The 26,545-nt window shown below is 44.0% G+C and overlaps 3 non-coding genes and 1 pseudogene across 3 annotated transcripts; 2 read left to right on the forward strand and 2 right to left on the reverse strand.

The window, feature by feature from the left end:
* Positions 1 to 13,088: 13,088 nt before the first annotated feature.
* On the forward strand, positions 13,089 to 13,197 carry LOC138219203 (5S ribosomal RNA; annotated as a pseudogene).
* A 530-nt stretch (positions 13,198 to 13,727) lies between these two features.
* On the forward strand, positions 13,728 to 13,846 carry LOC138217668 (5S ribosomal RNA). The gene has a single exon (XR_011181380.1). It is a non-coding gene; the product is annotated as a 5S ribosomal RNA (ribosomal RNA).
* A 9,295-nt stretch (positions 13,847 to 23,141) lies between these two features.
* On the reverse strand, positions 23,142 to 23,214 carry trnaa-cgc (transfer RNA alanine (anticodon CGC)). The gene has a single exon. It is a non-coding gene; the product is annotated as a tRNA-Ala (tRNA).
* A 3,224-nt stretch (positions 23,215 to 26,438) lies between these two features.
* On the reverse strand, positions 26,439 to 26,520 carry trnal-uag (transfer RNA leucine (anticodon UAG)). Its single transcript has one exon. It is a non-coding gene; the product is annotated as a tRNA-Leu (tRNA).
* Positions 26,521 to 26,545: the final 25 nt, after the last annotated feature.

The following is a 26,545-nucleotide window of genomic DNA, read 5'->3' on the forward strand; positions in this document are numbered from 1 at the left end:
AACGCTAAAATGTTTGTGTATATTCTAATGGTAGTGGGGGCAGGGTGTGTGGGAAAAGGTTTGGTTGAAATTGCATTGGAGATCTATGTTCTTCACACCTGAAACATTTTCTCTGAAAGCATTTTCTTCGCAGTTTAACCGATCTTGTTACAGCATGTTACAGTTTACTATTATTAACCATATTAATTTTAAGTGCTTAATGTAAAATCTTGTAAAAATATATTTTCATTGTTCAAATATACATTAAGTCTGACTATCATATAATAAGTTAAATACAAAACTAAAGAAAAAATAGGGTTAAATATAATTCAAAATATTTTGCTAACAATGTTAACTGTTTATGAATAATAAAATGTATTAACTAAGGAGTAGGATGGCACAGTTGTTAGTATGTTTTTTGTTTTGTTTCTTTTTCATAAATACAACAGTAGTACCTGATGTCTCAGTGGCTTTCAAAATAAAATTATGCATGCAAACCTGTGAACTAGAAAGATAACTAAGATATCCATCCATTATATTCCATAATATCCATGAAATATATGGCGCTGAAATACAGTATGTGTGACGCATAAAAGACACCAAGGGATTGGGTGAGCTCCCATCACAAAAAAAAAAACTGCGAACCTGCACTACAGCGACCATAGTACAGTTTGGAGACCAAGGCGTTTTACGGGAAGAGACGGGGTGCTTCTGCCGCCCCAGCTTCCAAAGAGCGAAGGGTAAGCAAATACAGCAGACTTCATCTGAAATACGCGATTACAGCGCATATTACAAGGTATTATTGCTGTTTTGAATTTTAAATTCAATTATAATTATTTCTTCGTAGCCTGTTCTTCAAGAAAACACCGCACAGGCAAAACAATCTACCACCAGGACAGTAAAAAAGAAAGCGGTAAGACGGAAAAAAAGAAAAGTTTATTTTGACTTCTGTTCCGCGACTGATGAATACTACTGTGTGACTTTATTTCTTACATGAATTATGTTATTTTGCCACAGGCCGTGGGTCTCTGCTCTCGGCCACTGGCCAGGGTGCCAACCTGTAGAAGCAGCACCTGTATGGAGACATTTCGGCAGCAGCGGGAGCATTACGATGCATTACTGGGGAGGATTGGGAGGCTAGAGTTCCAGCAGTCAAACAGTTGAGCAGCTGTCTCCCGAAAAGTGCCTCTCCCCGCCACGCAGGCTGCAATGCCTGGCGGAAGCTCTGCCCCCCGCAGAGCACACACCGCCTCAGGACACTCCATCCCGGCCTCTCAGTTCAACACCGCGCAGGAATCTGTTGATGCTGTCCCCGCCGGCTATCTCCCCCCAGGAAGCACAGCGGAATTCACAGACGCCAGTGGGACGAATAATTCTCCCAGATGTCCAGCTGCTACCCATCACCCAGGAGATGGAGGGGGGGTTGTACTTGCAGTGCATCGGCATAGACGGGAAAGCAAGAGCCGACCGCTACGCCGCCCTCGTGTTTCGAAATCTTGTGACTTTTGAAATTTACTGGGGGTGGACCACGTCTGTAAATTTCGATGGGTCCAGAGGCAAAAGTGCCTTGCCTTGCAATCTCCGGGAAACCATTAGTACGATGGTGAATCGGAGATTCTCAACCCTTGCTGCGTACGACTGGAAAAGAATTCGTGATCGGATCAACGAAATGCTTCGTAGGAGGAGGCGGTCTTTTCCTCTTGTCTAACAGTCTGTCCACAAACAAAACATTCCTGTTAGACAAGAGGAATTGAAAAAAAACAATTTTGTCAATGAAAACCGGTGTGTGTGTCTCTTCCTGCTGGATGTCCCTCTCACAAACTGCTGAATGAATAAAATCATTTTATTGAAAACGAGTTTGCGATTGTCTGGTCTTTAAATTCTTGAGATACGTGATTCCATATTATATTCCCTTTTAATCAAATTCTAAAAGTATGCTTGTTGACTCCGGTATCGCGTCAGTTAAAGACTTCGATGCTTAAAATGTTTAGGGAGAAATGGAATACTGGTATGTATGTTTTCTTTAAAGTACCGAGACCAGCCATATACTGTATGTTTAAGTTCCAAAATTAATATCGTTTATGGGCTTCACACGCGTTGCAGTATGCTCAGGCACTAAGTAAAAGGAGATGCTTCGTATTGCTTGACTAATTTTAAAAACTAAGTTATAAATGCAGACGCTCCCTCGGTGCGCTGCTCTGGTGCGTCGGCTCCTACACAGTGCCTGTCTGCCGTAAGCGTTACAATATACATACCCAACACTGCTTGTACCCATCTGTCATGCAAATAAAACACCTTGAATTGAATTGAATTGAGGGGAGAAGGGGGGAATACTAAAGCCAATACTGGCTCAATGGGCTTTGACGTGCTAATGCGTTGGTTTAACAGTCCGGGTGTGGCAGGCTTCCAATGTCAACTCGACTCGATTGGAAGACAATGAACATATTTTAGCCCTAAATGAATAAATAGCAAACATGGTTTACATAAAATACATTTTTCCAAGAAAGTTTATAATAATACGATCTATAGTTGAAATCTGAGCCTACTTTAAAAATAAAGGAAAAGCATTTTCAGAGAGCAATCACGCTGTGTTTATGTAGAAAAAGTGATTAGGTTTATGAGCAATCTAATTACCTATTCGCTTAAAACGCTATAGAAAATAAAGTTTATTTAGAGATGAATGATCAGTGTCGCAGTTTAAATAATGTGAGTCAGGAAACTAACACAGCGCCACCGGATTTAATAACGCAATAAAAACGCTATAAAATAATGTGACACAGTACAGCACAGTACAATAATACTGACCATGACTTTAGAAGCATAAATTACCTTACACTCAATTTAAACACAAGCTGTCTTTCTGTATGAACCTCTAAGCTGGTTCATACAGAAAATGTAGAAATGCATTAGCCTGATTATGATTAAAAAACACAATTAAACACGCGTTTGCGATTTAAATCAGAACACGATTTAAATCAATATAAATGTTTATATTGTAACGCATACTGTCCAGCCTCCATTTCTCTATAAAAATTTACTGTTGCACACACACACACAATAGAAGCAGGAACCGCTGTCAGAAGGGAAGATATGTTCAAAATATCGCAAATATCGATCATGTTGCGATATTTTGAAATATAAAAGTCAATTGATTGTCCATAATATCGCTTACCTATTTTTTCGAAGAAATGTTTGTTAAAAGAAAAGTCCAGCACCAGCTGGATTCGAACACACAACCTGCCAGTTGGTAGTCACACACCTAGACCAGTAGGCTACAAGACAGCTCGCAATGTTTGTAAATACAATGATCAGGCAGGCGAAACAGCCCTACACAGCCCTGTTGCAGTACACGGATATAATCATACCGTTATTAAATTCTTTAGATACGCAATTCCATATTATATTCCCTTTTAATCAAATTCTAAAAGTATGCTTGTTGACTCCGGTATCACGTTAGTTAAAGACTTCGAAGCTTACAATGTTTAGGGAGAAATGGAATACCGGAGTGTATTTTTCCTTGTGATATTTTAAGCTCTAGTTGAATGATAGGTGTCGCATTTTAAATCATTTTCGTAGCTAGAAATTATGAAACGCCCTGTTAAAAGCAAGGAAGTTTTTATGCCCGTTGAAGTAAAACAAAATGCCTGACAAAGTATGGCTTGTACAGATTCCAAGTGCTTGTACAAATGTGCTAAAGAAATTATACTTTGAGTATACAGCTTGTCCAAAGTCATCCATTATTAATACTATTAGTAATATCTTCAGTAAAGGCTTTGATGCATAAATATTTCTGATAAAGGTAGGTTGTGTACTTTTGTCCAACTGAGCAATCTTGCTTTCATAAAATATACCAACATTTTAATGACTGATGATTAACATGCTGTAATACACAGTTCAAAATTAAAGGCTCAAATGCTGTACATGAGAGGTTAAGCTCCCCCTGGCGGTTTTACAAGGCGACGCCAGATAGTAAGTCACGTGACACACGTGAACTGCGTGATACCGCGTGATACCGCGACACGCCCACCGGGGTATGCCGCGAAATACCTCACCCATTTTGAATGGCTGCATCTGTACATTTAGGACTCAGTACCGATAACACTGCTGCTATTGATGGAGTAGAAATAAGTGTATTGGTAGTTTTATCTGAGGCAAGAAGTACTAGAACACCTCCTATACAAATGTAAGGATTCAGAGGAAGAAATATTTTTCCACCTCACCCAATGGTATTGCATTAACGAAGCTGAATCTGGCTTCTTATTCGCCAGCTTCTTCTGCCTTAAATGCTGCTGCTGTGATGTTATGCCGCCTTTCACCTGTAGATGGCTCTTTACAGTAATTTTTAAAAGTACTAATCGGGATGGATTACTGTATTTATCCTCAGCAAAGGGGAATATGTAAGTAGTGAATATCCAAATAGAATTTTTGTGTGAAACACATTTCAGAAAATTGTAAACCAATTTTCAAAACTCACAATAACACAAGCACAATAAGTAAATAAGACAAAGGCAAAACATAAGTTCACAGGCACTTTCTGCATATTTACCACGACCTTACCTTCTGATCATAAAAAGTCTTAAAATCTTGCATTTTACAAGAACTTTTTAATATAAATGGGACATTTAGAACATGGCATATGAGAATATATGGTTAACCGAGGATGAGCAACGGGTGATGGCACTTTCTGCTTCTTGCTATAAACCTACCCCCTGGTTATAAAAAAATATCTAAAAAGTCTGACATTGAGGTGTGAGAGACAATTGAACAGACTATCAAAATTCTGATCTTTAGGAAATTTTACTGTGCCATTTTTTTTAAATATGACCCTGTGAACATGGCATGTCCCTCCTTCCTCATTACCAAAACATCTCAATGTTCCTGTTGCATTTCAGTTGTGACATTGTGAACATGGCATGTTAAAGTATATAGAAAATCTAGATCAGAACAGGCTAAATGCAATTCATAGTGATTTATCATTTTCTTACTTTCTAAATAAAAAAATAAAATTCAGTGATTATGACACTTCGGTATGACATAAAATATGCTTCAATGACAGAATAAATAACCATGGAAAAAATACCCACAGTGGACATTCATATTTGTGATTATAGGAATGTTAAATATCAGGTGAGTAGCTGCGTCAGCATGCGTAGGCTGCAAAGGAACAAGTAAAAGGTTATTCCATGCTGAAAAGAGAAGAAAGGAAACACAACGTGTTGGCCGTGGAGCCTTCTTCAGGTGTTAGAAAGACAGGGCAGTATGCAAAGATACATTTCTTTTTAGCTTTGCTGACTGCAGTTTATCTTTGATGACAACATCAAAGACATTAAGGAATTCTTACAGCTAACAGCTCCACATCAACTTCCTTTTATAACTAACCTCATCAGATCTCTCAACTCCCAACTCTTCCAGTTTCTCACTTCAGAGAAGGATAAAAAACTCAATCATCCTCTACAGAGAAAAACCATCAACACCTCCACCAATCCTAACCTTGTTGTTACTGTACCCTCTGACCTTTCCCTTTCACCCCTTTGCATCCTCAGCTAACATTTTAATATTACAACACAATTACAATAGATTGTACAGTATTTACAGTTTAAAATTAAGGTAAATATGTCAAAATATTAAAATCCAACTGCACAGTGCTAACAAAACAATGCTTGTCAAGTTCTCAAACAAATCTGCATTGTATTTTTAAATATTTCAGCAGAGGATGTGACGGGAGTATAAATGACGATTCAACGATCATTTTTCTTGGGTGAATATGGTTTTCTGGGGAGTTGCGATGTTGGGCATTATTGGACATTTTTGACACGTGTTGAACAGTCGCATTTCCTACAAATATTAAAATAGCTATGGTTTAGCTCAAAAATCCAATCGACCTATGCGAAAACAATGTTTACATCACAAAAGAAACCCATCCCTGGTTGGACTTGAACCACCAACCTTTTAGATAACAACCAAATGCACTAACCGATCGGGCCACAGACACTGACTGGTGGAGAATTTTCTCAAATCCCCCCAAAAAAAATCTCTTACCGTTCTTTTTGCCGGCCGGTAATATTTCTTCTGCACTGATAACCAAGAACTGAATTTCATGTTTCGCAAGCTGTGTGAATTTAATCAAAAACAAGTTTTCCAGAAAGGAAATGAACACATGCATTTAACGAAATCAAGCCCTTTGTGAGTGCCCAAAATGGTACGTTCTGTACTACAAGATAGGAAGAAATACACAGCTGGGATTCAAACCGCAGTTCTTTTGTTTAATAAAGAGGGACTTTAACCAACTTATTAGGAATCCCTGGTGAGAAGATACACGGATCCTGTGCAGACGCAGGCACGGGTGATAGATGAGGCAGGCGAACAAACCAGAACGAGAGGCAAGGTCGTAGTCAAAAGGCGAAAGGCAAGTCGTAATCCAGGAAGTTCACCGGTAGCAGACAGTCCGAGTCGAGAGGCGAGGTGCAAAGTCGAAAAGGCAGAAGGGGAATCCAAAATCCAGAATAAACGAGGTACGGGGGGGAAAACGCCAGGTAGAGCTCTCAAGGAGTAGACTCAATACCGAGCAGTGGGAAGCAGGTGAAGATGGTTTAAATAGCAGTGCGCACCGCAATGAGTGTGCGCAGGTGGTTTAACTCGTGCGGCGGCGTTTGTTAATAATCACCCGCTGCTGGGTCTGATTAGCTCGCTTACGCTTTGGTCTTGACTGCCTGGTGGTCGTGACACAACTAAGCTACGGTGACATGACATCCAACCCCTTTTACAGCCACTTGGACACATCGCTCTGAGACATCTGCATTCAGAAAGCGCTGAACCTGCTCTCAGAGCAAATGGCCTCTTTTACATACAGTAGCAGCCCCGACAACGAGAAACTAAGAGAATTGGCTTTTATCTGGCATTTTTCATGTCCAATGCGTTTGACATCTCCCAAGGGCTACAGAGTTCTTTTGCAACACTATTTCTTCTTCTTTTTTATTTCTGTACGCTTTGATAAAAAATGAGAAATCGTGCAAGGGAAAAATGTCTTTTTTTCATAGAGAAAACGTGGACCGGGAAATGTTGTGTTGAGAAGAAGTGATTTAACATGATACGTGACCTGATTTATAGGAGCAAATGCTCACCCAGCAAGGTCTGGAGAAGTTGAAGAGTCTGGTGGATGTGATAAATATACGGTGTTGTGGAAGAAAACAGTCTTTCTTTGAATTCTCAATCAATTGAAATTTCAGTGCGAAACATAAACCCTTTGTCTGATTTAAAGAGATTATATTTTAAAACTCATAAAAAATCAGAAAACACATGTTTCTCACTTTGAAATTTTAGACAGGGCGTTATATTACTAGTAGCGACGCTGAGCACACTATGGGGGAATTCAGGTTATGTGAAATACCAGCAGTTTAATAAATAACACATCTGATTTTAGATCATAAGATTGTAGGTTCGACTTCTACTTTGCTTGTGTAAATTTTATTCAAGCTCCTCAGTAATAGATGTCTATTATGTAATGAACCGCACCTGAAAGCAAACATTGGGTCTGTTTCCTCTGTTTTCCAGCATGAAATAGCAAATCGTTACAAAAAGTACCTGCTAATGTCCAATAGCGTTTTTTTTTTTCAAATTACATTTTCAGGCTTCAGACACTTTTTAATAAAACAAAAGTGTCCAGAAACTCCCTAACTTTCAGGTTTGCTTGAACCTGTATTAAAAGAAGTTATTTGAAACTTCCGGGATTCCATTCTCTGATGTAGCTGTCTCTAAAGACGGATGTGATGTTTTGCAGATGTGAACTGTGCCTTCTCTCTTGTGTTCAAGGGTATTCGCTGAGTGAGATCCTAACTGTATGTCCAGTAGGGCTCTATTTTGTTTAGATTATCTATGTGGTGTACAGATAGAACTCAACTACATGGTGTGAATTCCGTGTTCAGGATGAGCAGAACCTGAAAAACTAAAAGCAGACCTCGACATAATTTGAACACACAGCCTTCTGATGTGGAGTCAGGCATGCTACATTTGCGCCACAAGGTCACAGCTATAACCACAGAAACCAAAATAGTTAGAAATATGGAACACAACTGTTGTTCCCCAAGAAGGAAAGCTGTTTTGTACTGACGTCACTCCTGTTTATGTAACCCAGATTGTGAAGACGACTCTGCCCTATCAAAGACAAATGTTAAACAAAAGTTGGAAAGCACACTCTGAACCCATCTGTATATTTGATTCCCGCGATCCTTTCAAAGCTGCTCAGTACTTTGCAAGCAAATCAAATCATTTCAGGGAAGAAACTCAGTTTAATGAACTACTTTCGTATTTTCACTCGTTGATTTTGATCTTTGTATTCTCTTTCCATTCTCAGCAATAATATTTCAAAATTACAGTTCAGATTTATTGGAAAACTTCACAAGCATTATGAGATTAGGACTGTACAATTGTTTTTTAATATCTTGGTATATTTACCTTCATTTTAATATAGATATAACCATAAATGTTGTTAAGCATATTGTACTTTTGTTGTACTTTTTAAAACATTTTAGCTGAGGACACACGGCGACTATTATACCTTGTGATACATGCAAGACATCTGTAAACGAAGATGTAATTACAATAAAATTGGCAATTAACAGAAAACCACAATTTGTAAAATATTATTCCTCAATATCAATGATCAAAATGTATAAATTGATTGCTTCCTTAGTATTGCCAGGATCTATATTTAGCGTTCGGTAGCGATAACACTGCTGATATTGATTGAGTAAAAATCTATGATGTAGTGACAGCTTTATCTGAAGCGAGAAATCCTCGAACACCGCTTATGAAGTGTTAGGATTAATACCAAGAAATACCTTTTGTTTTCCCACCCAAAATGCTACTATTGCATTACACATTATGCAAACATTACCAGTTTTAGTAGCTTTCTGGGCACGATTTTCCAAAACTGAAACTAAATACAAATGATTTAAGATGAACCATGTCCAAAAATTGTAAATCAGGACTAATACAATATCAAATGAAATTACTACAGAAGAAAAGGTTTAACTGAAATATGAATAAGACTATGCAAGCCTACAAAATAGAATAATTCAATTTATATAACTTATTTTTTTCTTATTTGAGAAATGGGCTCACACACCGGAAGACACTAACGTTTCTCTTCGTTAGAATATGTGAATAACAGTTTAACCCCAAATTTCTGTGATTGTGATTCTGTTAAAATTAAAAAAAAGCATCTATCAATAGTAAGAAATTATCAAGAAAGTAAGAAATTGTGTTATTTCATAAACTGTAAGACATGAAGACATTTACAGGTTATATCCTTTGCTTTGTCTTTTAACACAAGCGTTCAAGATCCAAGCCCATATTCGGACGGTTGTGTTTCTCTTGTAATCATCAAATGGCATTGTTTTGTCCGTCAGTTCTTTCTCGAGTTGTACCATGGATATTTTATTCCATCAATACTTTTCATGCTCTTTTGCATTTTCCTTCACATACGGAAAAGAACTCAAGGCATTCTTGTCACTGTGCTACACAGTACAGGACACGCAGTGAGGAATTCGCGCAGCTTTCAGCTCAGTGCGGAATCCAGAGGGAAGACTCGCTCGGTGAATGATCTCTCAGGAAATCCCGGGTGAGGTTTTTCTGCAGCAGCCACGACAAGTGTGAAGACGTTCTCTGGATTTCCTGAATGTGACTTTAAATTAGTTCACATTCTTTGGTAGTTAACAGAACTAAATGCTTTGGAGGTACATCTAAAACCGCAGAGAACACTGTAGCACTTCGATTTTAATTGTGTAAACCTGGCTCTCTATGAACACGAGCAAAGAGTTCTCACTCGACAGAAGACTGCGATGTGAGCACAGTAACATAAAGCACTGGAAGATGCTAGGGATTGAACCTGGGACCTCATACATGTAAATCAAGCGCTCTACCACTAAGCTACACCCCCGACATATAGAACTTCCGAAGATGTGCAGGTGCTCACAGACCACAATCCATCTTTTGCATCTTTTAAGTGCTCTTGATTAAACTATGCATAGAAAAACAGCAGTACTGATGATTTTCATGGACTGATGCACACTTGTTCTGTACAACTCCAGTGATAAAACCTTGTCTGTAAATATTGTAGAACGTAAAAAGGTGAAACAACGCTCCAACCGCAGGAATGGTAACATAAGGATCATTTTCTTATTTAATACCTCCTTTTGAGATGCCTTGTCAACGCACACAGACGTTAGAGCTGAACAAATATTTTGTACACAAGACGGCAGTGCGATATTAAAATTGCTGTCTTCTTGATGGATTCAGACTGGTAGCCAGAGGACGCCGGGACAACACCCATTGGACAACTGCTGGAACAGAGGCTGCAACAGAGCTTGTCAGCTGGTTTGGTGTTCGTGCCGGGAGATTCCAAATCCATACACAGTGGATAAGTAAACCCCATGTTCTACATTCTGTCTCGAGAATTCAGTTGTACCTCAAAAAAAGTTGTTATCAATTTAATTCATGAGTAATGTATTTACTTCCGAGTTTAGAGTAACAGTGGGTAATAACACTGATTAGCGATTTGGTAACCGAACGATATATATTGACATATATATATCCTGCAAGTACACAGCCACCACCACACTCATTCAAGGCCCCTCAGGACAATTCCGGATCACCCAGACAGCATCTTGTACCTCCAGCAACCTTATTTACTGTATCTCTTGCAGTAAATGCCCAGCCATCTACATTGGAGAAACAGGAAGGAGACTCGGAGACCGCTTCAGAGAACACGTCAGGGCTGTGAAGATTAAAGATCTCTCCAAGCCCATTGTTTCTCATTTCACCTCTGACGGCCACGACCACACTAATCTCTCCGTCTGTGTTCTCAAAGATGGTTTTCCGAACTCATACATCAGAAACTAAAATTATTCTGCAGTTAGGATCACACATTCTCCCTTCCCTTAACGACAGATTACTGTTCTTTTAAATTTTCTACATTCATTGGAAGTTTCATTTCACACCTCTCTGCACCCATTCTGACTTCACACCTCTTGATTGGCCTCTCTTTCTGTCCCCTGCTCCCGCCTCTCACTCCTCCTCCCTCCCAACCTTTGTTCTCCCGCTACTTTACCTTTGCCTACTGCCCTGTCTCTCTCACACCTGAAGAAGGCTCCACGGCCGAAACGTTGTGTTCTCTTTCTCCTTCTTTTTTTCAGCATGGAATAAACCTATTACTTGTTATATTGACATATATTCTCTGCTGTGTATCTTTGTGTTTGCATCTCTTCGAGATTATATACCTTGTATATTGATAACCCTCACAGTAAGGTCTGCCGCTCGTATCCAGGCAGACTAGTATATGTTTGGTGCACAATTTATGTTAATAAATGTATCTCGTGTATTGAACCCGTGTGTGTGCGTTGTTAGTTGTTCTGACGATTGATTTTCTAAAAGCCACAACGAACAACATCGTGATTACTGCTACAATTAATAATTGTCTCAGTAAACCCATCAAACCTCTACAACCACGATACACCACCATAAACTATATTAATTTAGGAACATAAACATATAGTGTAAACTGTATATGGCTGGTATTGGTAGTTTAAAGAAAAAATACACACCAGTATTCCACTTTCTTCCTAAACATTTTAAGCATCAAAGTCTTGTAGTAAGATTTTACCACGTTTCGGAAACGTTTTTACATGCTCCTTCTGACCATCTTAACTTTATATACTTTGTGAAAAGTCATAAGATATTCACATTTTCTGTGAATGTGCTCGTTATCGGAGTAAACAAAAGCATACTTTTAGAATTTGATTAATAGGGAATATAATATGGAATCACGTACCTAAAGAAATTAAAAACGATATAATTATTTTTATGTACTGTAGCTCAAATAGTAGTATAATACACTTTCTATGGATACATGTACTTCTATGCAACGCAGAAGCACATCCACAAGTAACATTACCTAGCTAAGAGAGGACATCGGCTAGCCATTATGATAAATACAGTGGAAAAAAGCAATTGGGAAAATAAGACCTGCTGATCTGTTATACATACCAGGAAGAGAACAGAATATGATTTTTTCTGTTCGAAACGTGTGTTGTCTTTATGAAGTTCATGTATTTTAAACGTTTAATTAAGAAGAAAAAAACTTACAGAAAGATACTAAGCTGATCACGAGATAGAAAGATCACCCGTTTTTCGCGCATAAAAAGTGGCTATTAACTGGGTGAACTGTTATTAACTGGAGTCAACTGGGTGAAAACACATAATATGAACATGAAACAAAACAAAAAATAAAAATAAGATACAATCTACAGACATTAAAACCGGTGTCATGGAAATATAACTATCAAGGAAGCCACAAGAGAGAGTTCTCACCTGAGTAAGGTCTTTATTTCAATATTGGGAGCAACCAGAGACTCAATTTGTTACAAGCAGTACAGGGTTTTCATAAGACGTTGCGCTGTAAAAAAGCTCAGCGCTTTGTCCATTCTAAAACTTCCACGTTCCCTAAGAGAAAACAGATTACATCAAAAAGCGAAAGAAGAAGCACTAGATATGTTATTCAAAGCTTATCAGTTACTTTCAGCTAATTCTAACGACCCAGACAGCATATATTGTTTTGGTACATTGTCTTCTAAAGTAACCTAAACAGTGTACTTTGTTGACGCACTGTTTTCTAAAATTCTGCACGTACTGTAGCACAGCAATTACATCCTTGAAATATATTATCTAAAAGCCCCAATATATTTCTTTGCAAAGCTCTCTACATTTTAAGAATCAATTTACTTATCAGATTTCCACTTAAAGACTTGTTCGGCTGGCGTTCGGGGAGTCGCGTTTTTCAGAATTGTATTGAGATCGTTTTCCACAGAGCTCAGATGTCAAAGCACAGCAGCAGCTCTCCACAGCGATCCTCTATAGCGCCCTTTCTCCCGCAGCTCCGTCCTCATTGGAAGGAAGCAAGAGTGAAAGGCTGAAGTGAAATAGAGCGGGGACGAAGGCAGTGAAGAGAGAGAACGTGGGAAGAAGAGAAAAACGCAAGGGAAAAAAAGCAGCGTCGTAAAAGAGGTGACGGAGCTGTCCTCTCAATAAGAAGGGTGCCAGCGAGCCTTGCTCTTGCTTGCGGCCACACCCCCTTGAGCACGTCTGATCTTGGAAGCTAAACAGGGATGGGCCTGGTTAGTACTTGGATGGGAGACCGCCTGGGAATACCAGGTGCTGTAAGCTTTTAAGCGCAGGAGGCGCCCTATCCCCGCTCGCTCGCTCATTCCACACGTGCAGTGCGGCTTGTCCGTCTGTTTATTTGTCAGCTTTGGCGAGACACGGGTGCTTGTGTATTAGCGTGAGCGTTTTTTATTCTGATCATGAACAGTTTAACAAGTCCGCAAAGGATCGAGGAAAGGTTTATCGACAGCTGAAAAGAGACACAGCGCTTCGGCTGTGGAGACTTGTTCGGCTGGCGTTCGGAGAGTCGCGTTTTTCAGAATTGAATTGAGATCGTTTTCCACAGAGCTCAGATGTCAAAGCACAGCAGCAGCTCTCCACAGCGATCCTCTATGGCGCCCTTTCTCCCGCAGCTCCGTCCTCATTGGAAGGAAGCAAGAGTGAAAGGCTGAAGTGAAATAGAGCGGGGACGAAGGCAGTGAAGAGAGAGAACGTGGGAAGAAGAGAAAAACGCAAGGGAAAAAAAGCAGCGTCGTAAAAGAGGTGACGGAGCTGTCCTCTCAATAAGAAGGGTGCCAGCGAGCCCTGCTTTCGCTTACGGCCACACCCCCTTGAGCACGCCTGATCTTCTCTGATCTCGGAAGCTAAACAGGGATGGGCCTGGTTAGTACTTGGATGGGAGACCGCCTGGGAATACCAGGTGCTGTAAGCTTTTAAGCGCAGGAGGCGCCCTATCCCCGCTCGCTCGCTCATTCCCCTGTTCACACGTGCAGTGCGGCTTGTCCGTCTGTTTGTCAGCTTTGGCGAGACACGGGTGCTTGTGTATTAGCGTGAGCGTTTTTTATTCTGATCAGGAACAGTTTAACAAGTCCGCAAAGGATCGAGGAAAGGTTTATCGCCAGCTGAAAAGAGACACAGCGCTTCGGCTGTGGAGACTTTATTAATAAGGCCCCTCAGTAGTTGAGATCTCTGTTATACCCATCTAGAAACATGCAATCAGCATGTTATTGCTGAAGCAATAGTCACAACATTATTCCACACCTGGGTGAGATGCGGGTTATGATGACAGTCATGCTTTCTACACCTTATACTGAGCTCAGAAATGGAGCAAGCGGACATCTCACGAGCAGATCCCTCCGCGTATAAGAAAGGCAACTTGTCTCAGCAAAAATACAAAAAGGCAAAAACCCCACACTTGGAATGCAAACGTACCCTTAAAAGGAAACACGGTTTTAAAACGAACTTGATTTTCCCCTGGAGAAACCTTTTTATGGACACACATCGCATCTATTACACATGTAGAACTAAATATAAAGATAAAACTTAATATAAGAAGTCATGACATATCACACATGACGAAATCTGGTCCAGAATAAACAGTTAACACTGACCCACCTTTATTTACCCTGGTCACTCACTTCTATTAACTGTTTAACTGGGTAACAAATTAATATTTGTTTCAATTTGGGATCTACACCTGGGAGCCCTGAAATGTTGGCCAGAGGGGAGAAGCTGATATTCAGATGTGAGAATATATTAAAATAAAGGATCTGATGTTGTTTTTCACCTGTCTAATCAAAGGTTGTTCAAAAATTAACTGATTATAGGACACACGAGTTTATAATCATACTCATTCCACTTTTTAACCCCGTATATATGCACAATATGAAACGTATATACACTAAATCTCACGTGTGACTCCCATAATATACATTTCTTTACGAAAATTAGGAACACTTACTACAATTATCAACCCCCCATGACGAGGCAATATTTCATACCTTTGTTTCTTTGTGGGTTCAAAGTTCTGTCCTGTCGTTTCACACGTAATGTTTTGGTAATTATCTCAATTTTCCTTTGCAATTATCTCCAAGATCATCATCAACTTTTTGTAAAACGCTATGCACAACTGATATTTAAAGAAAGTCCTGTACCAAAACGTCTTCGTAGGGAAAGACAACTTTTTTTCCTTACGTTAGTCGCTATACGGTTACTCAAAAAATCCATTCACCGCCTTTAAAAAAAAAGTTTCGTTTTTTATTGTGGTTCACTGACATTTCTGTCACAATTCTGAGGGACCCCAAATAAAATTCACTTGCCGGTATAAAGACGCCGGCGAGGATAAGACAGGTATCGAGCCACCTGCGTATCTAGCGGACGTTTAAAATAAAAAAATGGCGTGTAATGTTGCGAAGGGCTACTGTTTTTTTTATAGTTTGTCGATTGTAAGGGACGTGGGCCGCGACAGAAATACTGGACGGGGTGGGAAAAGGTTTATTGATGGTTTATTGTACCGCAACGGTCACAATTGACCCACCAGCAAAGATGGCGCCGAGGCCACATCGGCTCCCTCCCGCCCTGCCTCGCACCGAAGCTCGAGCTGCGGAGCGCGACGCCAAACCGCCGGTCCACGGGCGCGGGCGCCGGACATAGACGTCATAAACCCTTCCGAAGCGCAGGAATTATAGATCACTGTAGTTTCTTCTGGACCCGGGTTAGGGACAGTGTGCCCTCCGTGAGAGTCTTCTGAGGAAGCCAGTGTCTCATGGGTGTCCAGGCTTGGTACCATCTGTCCATCACAGGACACACAGACACACACACTCACACACCCTGGACAGGACACCAGTCCATCACAGGACACACACACACTCACTCACACACCCTGGACAGGACACCAGTCCATCACAGGACATACACACACCCTGGACAGGACACCAGTCCATCACAGGACACACACACACTCACACACCCTGGACAGGACACCAGTCACTCACAGGACACACACACACACTCACACACCCTGAACAGGACACCAGTCCCTCACAGGACACACGCACACAACCTGGATAGGACACCAGTCCCTCACAGGACACTCAGACACACACACTCACACACCCTGGACAGGAACCAGTCCATCACATGACAAACACACATTCACTCACACACCCTCGACAGGACAGCACTCCATCATAGGACACACACACACCAGGGCCAGTTTTCCCAGAAGCCAATTAGCCCAAAAGCCTGTCTTTGGACCTGAAGAACACAGGGAGAACATGCAGACTCCACATAGACAGTTCCCCCCCCCCCCCCGGGTCCAGACCCAAACCCGGAGCCCCCCCGCGCTGAACCCCTCCGTACAGACGGCCGCACACAGCTCTGTTGTTCCCGATTCCCGAGGTGATCTGTTAAAAGAAGCCGGTGTGTTGCCTCCAGGTGACATTTCCTACTGGAGTCAGGACAGGAGGCTCTTCTGTACACAGAAGGGGGTGGGGGTGGGGAACAAGCCGCCCAGCCCTGTGGTTGAAGCCGATACCCCGGCTTCTCTCCAGACACAGCTGGGTGAGCTCCTCCAGTCAGTACAGGGGGCTCTACTGTACACAGAGGGTGGCGGGGGTGTGGAACAACTCCTTTGTTCGGGGCCTTGGGGCATTCTTGTTGTGAAAGGCGCTATATAAAAAAAACTGAATTGAAATTGAATCTTACAGGTTTGGGTTTTTCAGAGATCTTGTCAGAGATCTTGTCTGACGTGCCCGTTTCAAAAACGTAACGACACTCCTCACGTCCGAGTGCCGCCGGTCTGTGACGTAACGTATCCTTACACAACCATGACGGTTTCATCATGGACAGAACGAAAGCCCGAAAAGTGGTTGACGTTTTAATTTGGCAACGCCACGATGGATCCCAGTTTTTTTTTTTATTTTGGAGGCCAAAAAGGACAAAAAAGGAAACGTCCGGAGTGGATCGATGGTCATCTCTGCGGTTGTTCTGATGTTCTGAAAAAACAAAACAAAAAAAAAAACGGCTCGCTTGCCCGGTCGTGTAGTGTTTCCACACCCCACGCAAATCAACTTCTCTTCGCCCCCGGGGGCTCGTCGCCCGCCGCACCCCTCTCACGTGATAGGGGCTTCCCCCGGCTGTGACGCACTTACCCTACCCCCTTCCGCCAACGTCATACCGAAGGTCGCGCTTCGGGCCGCGGCGATGTTGACGGACTGTCTTGTAGCGTGAGAAGGGTTTAAATTTCGACTTAAGGAGTTGGCCATCGTTATATTTCGCGAGGTATCATACGGGGGGAAAAAGAACATTTATATTTATCAACCTACTAGTAATACTGGGTGGATGTCACGTTCCCCAAAGTTCAGTGCCTCTCTCTAATAAAGTAGAAACGTGACATTGAACTCCGTTCGAAACGGGAGAAATCACCAGGACACGATACAACTGACGTCCGGAAAAGAAAAAAAGAACTCCTATTCCCATTTGTAATGACCCCGTAGTGTTTTTCCCGGTGTGCGCTCATCTTTCGGAGACCCGTTTCTCTCTGGTGTTTTGCTGTTGGAATAAATGCCAAGGTGACCCTTCTGTGTGGAGTCTGCGTGTTCTCTCCAGCGGGTCGTTTCCTACACCGCAGGGGCTGATCGAACCGGGGTCTCCCAATCGTCACAGAAGTGTGTGTCGTTTTGGGTGGTGGTGGGGGGGTGCATCGGGGATACTGCGCCCCGAGGGGATAACCTCTCACCTTACTCCGGATGAAGGGAGAAGACCTGTACCTTCACGAGTCCGGGTTGTGAAAACTTCTTCTGGCAGTTCAAAACGTTTCGAAGAGACTACAGCGCTACCCTGTTTTCCATTTCTATCGTGTATTATTATACAGTCATAAGTATCTGTACTGATCACAGAGTCCCCCTCTCACTGCCAGGACTGAAGCCCAGTGCAGCACGAATAATAATAATAATAATTAATAAGTCTGGACTCTCCACTCAGAGCTCTTCCCAGGTCAGGGGGATCCCCTCCAGCCCCCCCAGTGTGCAGCCCCCACCTGGATGATGCTCCAGTCCGCTCAGCACACAGCAGCTCTCAGTGGGGAGGAGAGCAGAGGGATGGAGCCAGTTCAGAGAGGGGGGGTGATAAGGAGGCCATGATGGGTCAAGACCAGGGGGGGAATCAGGCCGGGACACTGGGGTAACACCCCTACTCCTCTCCAGAAACACCCCGGGATTGTTAATGAGCACAGAGAGTCAGGACCTCGGTTTGACGTCTTATCCGAAGGACGGCGCCTGTTTACAGTCCAGTGTCCCCCGTCACTATACTGGGGCATCAGGACCCACACAGACCGCAGGGTGAAAGCGCCCCCTGCTGGCCCCACTCACACCTCTCCCAGCAGCAACCTCAGTTTTTCCCAGGAGTCTCCCCTCCAGGTACTGACCAGGCTTCTACCTGCTGGGCTCCAGTGGGGAGGGGGCTGCCAGCTGGGAGCTGCAGGGTGAGATGGCTGCTGGGCAAACGATGGCTAAAGAGCTTCCTAGGACACCCTGGAGTTTGTGGTCAACTTCCTTCTCTTCAGACGGAGGTGGCTTGAAATCTGTCTCGTTTCAAGGAGTATTGGACACGATGCCCCCCCTGCTTTAGCCCCGCTAACTGGTGGCACGCCGACAACGAGGGCTCTCGGCCTCAATCCATCAACCACAAACTCTCCGGGATGAAAGAGAAAGACAGACTCTGTTCATTCGTTTCGGGGGGGGGAGGGAAAAAACCAAAAGCTTTTTTTAAAAAACATTTTAATGATGCTTAACAAAAGAACAAAAATTACAATACAGATTAATGTCAAGGGACACCCCCCCATCTTACGATCATCACAGGACCTTAAAATAATACTTAATAATACAAGGTCATGCAGACGATCTGAGGACTCAGGTGGAGATAATGTGAAAGTTTTCCACAGTCCAGTCTGGGGTCCCTCAGCTTCAGTCCAGACTGGGATCTGGGGTCCCTCAGCTCCGGTCCAGTCCAGTCTGGGGCCCTCAGCTCTGGTCCAGTCCAGTATGGGGCCCCTCAGCTCCAGTGCAGTCCAGTCCAGTCTGGTGTCCCTCAGCTCCAGTGCAGCCCAGTCTGGGGTCCCTCAGCTTCGGTCCAGCCCAGTCTGGGGTCCCTCAGCTTCGGTCCAGCACAGACTGGGGTCCCTCAGCTTCAGTCCAGACTGGGGTCCCTCAGCTCCAGTGCAGTCCAGACTGGGGTCCCTCAGCTTCGGTCCAGCACAGACTGGGGTCTCTCAGCTTCGGTCCAGACTGGGGTCCCTCAGCTTCAGTCCAGCACAGTCTGGGGTCCCTTAGCTTTGGTCCAGCACAGCCTGGGGCCCCTCAGCTCCAGTCCAGTCCAGTCTGGGGCCCCTCAGCTTTGGTCCAGCACAGTCTGGAGTCCCTCAGCTTCGGTCCAGCACAGACTGGGGTCCCTCAGCTTTGGCCCAGCACAGACTGGGGTCCCTCAGCTTCGGTCCAGCACAGACTGGGGTCCCTCAGCTTCGGTCCAGCACAGTCTGGGGTCCCTCAGCTCCAGTCCAGTCCAGTCTGGTGTCTCTCAGCTCCGGTCCAGTGCAGTCTGGGGTCCCTCAGCTTCGGTCCAGCACAGTCTGGGGTCCCTTGGCTCCAGTCCAGTCCAGTCTGGTGTCCCTCAGCTCCAGTCCAGTCCAGTCCAGTCCAGTCCTTGGTGGGGAAGGCGACTCCGATCTTAGCTGGCACAGAACCAGGAAAGGAACCTGGAAAGAATATTGTTATTGCAGGTGTGAGGGACACAGACACGGACATCACCATGACATCAAACAGCAAGAGGAGACTCCTCCTTGAATCACAGACACGACCGGGCGGCGTCCCCCTGTCTGCTCACCTGCACCTCCTCTTCTTCTTCTTGTCCTTCCCGGCAGCCTGCTCCTCCTCTCCCTCGCTCTTCCTCTCCTGACACACGGTCTCCGCCGCCTCCATCGGCTCGTCCTTATCATCTGTCTCCACCGACATGCAGCTCAGGGACTTTAAAAAGACGCACCAACACTTCTGAAGCAGAGACAGGAGAGTCACGTTAAGAGTCGGACTGGACACTCCAGGACATGAACACTGCACTGAGAGAGAGAGGGGTTCATACACACACACTGACTGGACACTCCAGTACATGAACACTGCACTGAGAGAGAGAGGGGTTCATACACACACACTGACTGGACACTGGACAGGAGTAAAGAGAGGATCAGAGCATTACCCACCTTCTTTTTCTTCTGTCTCACAGGAGGTGGTGATTGGACCTCCTCCAGCTGGAGTCCGAGGAGGGAGAGAGGGGGCAGGAGAGGGACAGCACAGGGAGAGAAAGAGAGAGACAGGTGAGTCAAGTGTCCCAAGAGTACAGAGACTCTGCTGAGATCACACTCGCAGTGAGTGAGCCTGGGTGTAGCCCACTAATACTGACCCACTGTACACCATAGGACAGAGAAGAGGAGGAGGAGAGAGACACACTGCCTGGACACCACAGGACAGAGAGGAGGAGGAGAGAGACACACTGACTGGACACCACAGCACGGAGAGGAGGAGGAGAGAGACACTGACAGACAGGGCTGACAAGACAGACAAGATGGCGAAACTCCACCACAGACAGGACAGGAGGCAGGGTGGGACCAGCACTGACCTTCTTCCTCTCTCCTGCCGGAGGAGCTGTCTCCACCTCCTCTTCCTCCTGCAAGTCAAGAGACAGGCTGAGAGAGAGACGGGCTGGTGGGACATCGGTGAACAGAGCTGAAGGCAGAGAGCCGGGGAGACAGGCCCAGCTGGGACAACGCAGGACAGACAGAGAGACAGACAGAAAGGAAGGAGAGAGAGACACAAAGATGAAGGCACAGAAAGACAGCAGGCAAAGAGAAAGATTGAGATTGAGGGACAAACAAACCGAGAGAGAGAGCGGAAGGAGAGAGAGAGAGGAAGGAGAGAGAAGGACAGACAGACTGACAGACGGGGCTGAAAGAGAGAGAGACAGAGAGGCAGGGACAGACAGACAGCAGGACGAGAGAGAGACAGAGATCGAGGGACAATAATTTGGTTTCGAAATTTATTCTGAAAATATACAATCATTCACTCCTGAAAAATATCGAGTTCAAATTATACATTATGTACAATATTGTAATCAACATATGGCTAATCATCAAAAATAAAAAAAAAAACTGTACTGGGGGACACAGCTGGCTGTGCTGTTCTGGACAGAACACACTGAGGTCCAGTTTCCACCTCCTGCAGGATCAAACAGCACCTCCACTGGCTCTCCAGTGAACAGAGGGACAGACAGAGAGGCTTCAGGCTGCAGGGTGACATTGTCTCTGTGAGCTGAAAGACAATCAGGACAGAGGATGATATAAGAACACACTCTGTCAAGAATATAGAGCCCTCTAGTGATCCTACTGTAGACCTGCTCACCACCCACAGTGACGATCACAGTGCTGATACTGCTTCCATTAAGGTCCCTCACTGTGTAGTTGCCCTGATCAGCTGGAGTGAGGGAGCGGAGTGTCAGAGAGCTGTTCTGCACTGACACTCACTGTTCGTACCTGGGGCCAGGGAGCCCTGCGCTGCTCAGTAAGACTATACGATTCTGGACAGATCGTGCAGGATCAAACAGCACCTCCACTGGACCAGCAGTGTGGAGGGGGGAGACAGAGAGGCACCAGGCTGCAGGCTGTGGACTTCTGAGTGAGCTGAAAAGGGACAGGTAGAAACATGTTGAATATTTAGTTTTACAACAATACCTTGAGTTTGGACTGCGATCAGCTTCATTTTGTATTTCAGCTGTGAAAATGCAATTTCAAAAATGCACGCCACAGTCATGTTAGGTTCAAGTTACAGTTGCATCACAACTCTACTGGGAGGAAAAACACACACTCCCTCTCTCACACTCCTGATTTCCTTAAATAGCTCATTCTTCATCTCTGGCTCCTACATACAGTATAGCAGCGCTCAGTCTGCTTTGAATAAGCCATAAATCTAAGATTTGTTTTATCTGTTCCTCTTGTCTAGGCCTAGAGCTGCTTTTCATAAAAGAGCTGTTTGCATAAATAGCTAGGGTTACAGCTGAAGACACCAGCTTCATCCCCCAGTGTGTTATACGTCGGGAGCAAGAGAAGAGGGCCAGGCCGTGCCTTTTCATAGATTTTTCTTCTGAAAAGTCAGTTTCTCAGAGGCAGATTTATCCCCTCATGCATTGTAGAGAGATAGACACGCCCGCGCGCGCACGGTTAGAGCTGCACCCTCACACAGAGTCAGACCCGCACAGACACGTCCTCTTGTTTAAACAAATACACAAACCTGACGGCACTCACAATGATCCAGACACACACACACACACACACACACACACACACACACACACACACACACACACACACACACACACACGACATCAGTAGTCACTCTCGCACACTGGACCCCAGCTCAGTCCTCACCTCCAGCTCCTGCAAACCGCTTCGAACAAACTGCATTAAGAAAATTAGGTTGCGTTCCGGTAGCAGGCCATCCTGGGCACCAGTGTGAGTTACACACTCATTTGTAAAAGCCCTTCCGCATCGTCGGGCATGCTTCACAGTGCTGGACCTGGGGTGTGGGTGCTGTCTGTGTGGAGTTTGCATGTTCTCTCCCTGGTCTGTGGGGGTTTCCTCCAGGTGCTCCAGTTTCCCACAGTCCAGGGACAGGCTGCCACTTTCACTGGGCAGTGCACCGTCACCGTGGCAGCATGGTGGGTCGGATCTGATTTCAGTCTTTATTTACTTTTTTAGAGATCCTGTAACCAGGACCTGTTCACTGCCATGACGGACACAAGGAACAATAAAGCCGAAGTCTTGTTTCCCACAAAAAACAACAAAACCGAAGTATTGTTCGATGTGCCGGTACAAACTTTTAGGTTATATAGTCCTTCCTTGCTGCTTCAGACGTCATTCGGTGTTATGGTAAGGGGGGGGGTCGTGGTATTTGGCCAGTTAAGAGACCCTGGCCAAATGGTCAGTTTAAGATTATGCCCCCTCGCATCTGGAATCCTTATCAGTTAACCCCTTTTCCTGCCATAAACCCCTGTTGCTTAGAAGTCTAATTTTCAGGCAGAACTGACTTAAGTTAACCCTATTTACATCTTGTCTCTTACTTCAGCCCTCTTCCATTTGCTAGTTAAAAGTTGTACCACCCATTTGTATGTGACAAAGGAAGCCAGTCTGTTTCCGCCCGGTTTCGAACCGAGGGCCTTTCGCATGCGAGGCGAACATGATAACCACTACACTACGGAAACAGTGGTAAGATGTGCCCAGCGGCCCAGTGCTGAGCTTCGCCAATGCGTTTCAGCTGCTTCCAGTGCCTTTATTGGAGTGCGCTGATGGACCGTGCTCTCTCTCCAGAGACCAGCACGCCTGTCATGGACGGAGCAGGAAAGGCAGTGCCACATTCTACAGCCCTCTCCACGCAATCGGGCTACTGAAGTGGAGAAAATCGCCTCTCCAGAAAGTGCAAATATCATAGAGGTAGAGGTAGGGAGAGAGGAGGAGTACAAATTCAAGCAGAGGCCTGAGTGGAGCACTGTCGTATGGCCCTGACATCAATCCCTCAACTCTCTGCATAAAGCAGTGTCTTATGGCCATAACATCCCACCCCCACCACTCTCAATGGAAAGCACTGTCGTATAACCATGACATCCCACCCCCACCACTCTCTGCATAAAGAAGTGTCGTATGGCCCTGACGCCCACCCCTCCACTCTCTGCGTTAAGCTGTGTTGTCAGGCCCTGACATCCCACCTCCGCCACTCTCTGCGTAAAGCAGTATCTTCAGGCCCTGACATCCCACCCCTGCCACTCTCTGTATAAAGCAGTGTCATATGGCCCTGACATCCCACCCCCACCACTCTCTGTGTAAAGAAGTGTCGTATGGCCCTGACACCACCCCTCCACTCTCTGCGTTAAGCTGTGTTTTCAGGCCCTGACATCCCACCTCCTCCACTCTCTGTGTAAAGCACTGTCGTATGGCCCTGACATCACACCCCCACCACTCTCTGCGTGAAGCACAGTCATATAGCCCTGACGACCACCCCTCCATTCTTTGCATAAAGCAGTGACGTCAAGCCCTGACATCCCACCTCCGCCACTCTCTACGTTAACCCCTGTTAACTCGCTTGCTGAATGATCTCTCAAGAAATCCCTGGTGAGATTCAACAGGTGTTTTCTTCAACAGCCACTAAAAGTCTGATGACCTTCTCTGGATTTCCTGAATATGATGTAAAATTAGTTCAAATCATTTGGTAGTTAACAGAACAAAATGCTTTGGAGGTACATTTAAAACAGCAGAGCAACACTGTAGCACTTCGTGTGTGACTGAGTTTAATTGTGTAAACCTGTCTCTCTATGAACACGAGCAAAGAGTTCTCACTCAACAGAAGATTGCGATGTGAGCACAATAATGTAAGACATCTGGTGATGCCAGGGATTGAACTCGGAACTTCATACATGAAAACCATGCACTCTACCACTGAACTACATCCCCTATGGCACAGATGGTGGAACTGACTTAAAGATGTGCATATGTTCACTGACCACAATCCACCCTTCATGAATAATTGAAATGAATAATTTATTTTTATATCCAGTCACATGGGCGACGGTGGTTGATTCTTCAATGGGGGAGAGCGTTTTTCTACCTCCTTACTCGACTGTCTTTCAATTATGTTTTCCTTGAAATCTTTTTGCATCTTTTAAGTGCTTGCGATTAAATTACGCATAGAAAAACAGCAGTACAGTTGATGTTCATGGACCGATGCACACAACTCCAGTGATAAAGCCCTGTCTGTAAATATTGTAGAAGAACGTTAAAGGGCGAAACAACGCTCCAACCACGGGAATGGTAACAAGAAGGATCGTGTTCTTATTTAATATGTGCTTTTGAATTGCCTTGTCAATACACACAGGCTTTAGAGATGGACAAATAATTTACAGTGGTGTTTGTAAACAAAGATGGAACATGTTTTTTTCTATACCAGGAAGAAAGGAGCAGACTCTTAAACTTTAAGAGACAGAAACAATACCTCATCACAGCTAACACTAATTAAAACAACATCACAACAGAAGAGTGAAGCCTTGGGTGAATCAAATTAGTTTTCATTGGTCGTCTGTGTCTTCATAACTTTGTAGGTGAGAGAGAGGATTGCGAAAATGTGCGGGTGCTTCTTAGAAGTGTGTTGGTAGTACAGGTGACTTCCAAATAATTGAGCCGGGTTTTAATCCCGGCCAGTGCATCCCCAAACCTTTTCAAGATAATCATTTATCCGGTAGCACATCTCCTGAAACTAACATTCGAGGTAGGAAGCGTGCTCTTAAACACCAAAACACTCAAAAAGGAAGAAGCAGATCTCTGTACACAAGACAGTAGTGCGATATTAGAATTTCTGAGTTCTTGATGGATTCAGGCTCCTTCTCAGAGGTCCTTGCTCGCCAAATAACTTTACATCTGAGGAAGAGCACCACGGAAAAAAAACCCAACTCAACAAGCGAGCGTGTTGGTTGCTCTTGCTCTTAATGCAAGGAGCTGTTTTTTTTCCTTGCAATAATCATTATTAACCAAAAACAGCAGCACAGGTAAGTCGCATTTGTGATTATGTCACTTCTCTGCTTCAGCAAGGTCAATAAAAGACTCTGAAAGTAGTAAAGCAAAACTGAACTCAAAATCATATTAGGAATTCTGAGCGATATCTCCATACAGGTAATCCAATAAGAACGTTGAAATATTTGAATATAATCTCTCTATATATTTCGCTGCTTTTTACCCGGAGTAAAACTATTGGATTGAAGGAATGCTAACCGCTGGGTTAAAATGTATAGTTGTTATTTGGAGAAATCTGTAAACTCGTGATCTTATATGTTTTAAAAGACAGCACAGGGAAAAACGACAGTGCTGATTATTTTCCAGAGACAGAGCACTGATGACCTCTCCGAGCTGATTGATAAAGCCCACCCAGTGGATACTCTAGCAGAACGTCAAAGAACATTCACCTTTGTATCCAAAGAAACGACAGGAACAACATCAGGAAGCACAATCAATTCCCCTTTTAAATCTTTCTTGTAAGGTATGCTAAGTGAATCCATGAAGTTAATCCTCTGATCTCTTTTGATCACGAACAAAGTATTTCTGATGGAGCGCTATGTTCAAAGATTTAATAAGCTTTACCCCTGCCAACGATTCGGCGTGAAGAATTAAAAGTTTCACAGACAAAAGCAGCTCACCACCACAGCCAATATTAAATGTACTTGCCGGTACACTATCATGTGCACTGCCTCAAAAGTGATCTCGGCAGACGTTGTTCCCTACATAAAGCTGAACGTGCCAAAGAGAATTTCTGTTGAGAAAACAAAATATTTTTTCTGCCTTGATGTTAAGCCTGTCTTTTAGAAAGTCTATCTCTAAACACCTCCCGCAGCCTAACAAAAAGCGCTTTTACTGATTGTATTGCAGGTCTTAAAACATTAATATTTGGCAGCAGTGGGATTCAAACCCACGCCCCCAGAGAGACTGGAGCCTAAATCCAGTACCTTCGACCACTCAGCCACACTACCTTCTTCCATACCCATCTTCACATTG

Source organism: Lepisosteus oculatus, chromosome 14 (assembly GCF_040954835.1).
Source record: "Lepisosteus oculatus isolate fLepOcu1 chromosome 14, fLepOcu1.hap2, whole genome shotgun sequence".
In the NCBI taxonomy this organism is placed as follows: domain Eukaryota; kingdom Metazoa; phylum Chordata; class Actinopteri; order Semionotiformes; family Lepisosteidae; genus Lepisosteus; species Lepisosteus oculatus.